Genomic DNA, 1,553 nt, shown 5'->3' on the forward strand with positions numbered 1-1,553 from the left:
ATGGCTCAAACAACTCCTACACATGCTAGTGGGTTTCATCTAGTTACTGTGGCAATGACAGGTCATGCAGAGGAAATGGGTTCAACTACCGTAGCACACAGCAGTTTGAAACGCGTTGTCTTAATGCAGTAAAAGAGAGCAGGAGCGAGAACATGGGATTGTATCGATATGATCAAATGGTTGGTTGCTTGCCTGATGGTTCGATGCACGGATACGGTTCTTCGTTAGGGTAATCACGGTACTCCTCGGGGACAGAACCTGTCGCAAAGGGCATCGATACACAAGCATCACCAAACAATGTGCAACAATATGATGCATGCATGAAACATGGCAATATGAGTGTATTGGGCTAATGCAACTAAAGCCAGAAGGTTTGAACAAATTTGAATCAAAGATTCAAATTCCAAATTCAAATATGGCCTTTTAAAATGCCTTTTCTTGTTCTGCTTAAAACATCAATTTAACTTGTTTGATCATGCATGAAAATAGTACAGATGGATAGATTGGATTTTTCTGATCATTTTTCATATATAATTTGTCCAATTTGGAGTTACAGAATAAAAGTTATGAATTTTTGAAGTTTAAATAATATTCTGGAATTTCCTGATTTAAATTAAATCCAGAAAATCAATTACTGCGTCAGCCTGACGTCAGTGTGACGTCAGCAGGTCAACGGAACTGGTCCAGGTCAAACCTGACAGTGGGTCCCGCATGTCAGGGTGATTATTTTAATTAAAACTTAATTAAAACTAATCCTGTTTAATTAACAGGGCTGGGCCCCACCTGTCATTGACTCAGGGGAGTCAACCAGGGCCCACCCGTGGTCAAACCCGAGTCGGCTGCACCGGCGTTTAGCCGCCGGCGAGCCCGACGCGGCGGGGAAGTGGTTTTGGTCATTTCGGCCACCAAACGGACTGCGGAGACCACCGGAGTGGAGCTGAGGCCAACCCGCAGCTCTTGGCGGAGCCCGTTGGGGTCGGGGTGGCCGGAGTCGACGGCGGCGAGCTCGGCTGCGGCCGCCGGGGTTCGGTCGTGCACGGGAACGGTGCTGGAGCTCGAAGTCGAGCAAAGCGAGGCGCTAGGGATGCTCTACGGGGTCTTGCGAACTTGTTGGACTCGCCGGGGTGACCAAATGGTCACCGGAGCTGCGTCGACGGCGAGCTCGGCGACGGTGGAGGTTCGGCCGTGGTGGGGAGGTGGCTACGGTGAGGGAACGAGGGGAAGGAGAGGGGGAAACGGTGGCGTAGCTCACCGCGGTTGTAGTGGGCGTCGAAGCGGGCTCGGGGACGCACTGGAGACGGCGAATTCGACGGCGACGGTGGTCGGAGCCCGAAGAGGGGAACGGCGACGTGGCGGCGATGCAGGGCTTCCGGGGAGCTGTGGAGCGGTGGGGAGGAAGAGGGAGTCGTGGCGGAGCTCCTGAGCTAGTCGGGGGAGCGAGGGGTGGTCGGAGACGGTGGCTATGGCGAACGGCGGCGAGTGTGGTGTTCGGCCGGGCGAGAGAGAGAGCGAGGGAGAGGAGAGGAGAGCCGGGGGAGAGTGAGAGAGAGCAG

Source organism: Triticum aestivum, chromosome 7B (genome assembly GCF_018294505.1).
Source record: "Triticum aestivum cultivar Chinese Spring chromosome 7B, IWGSC CS RefSeq v2.1, whole genome shotgun sequence".
NCBI classification, from domain to species: Eukaryota; Viridiplantae; Streptophyta; class Magnoliopsida; order Poales; family Poaceae; genus Triticum; species Triticum aestivum.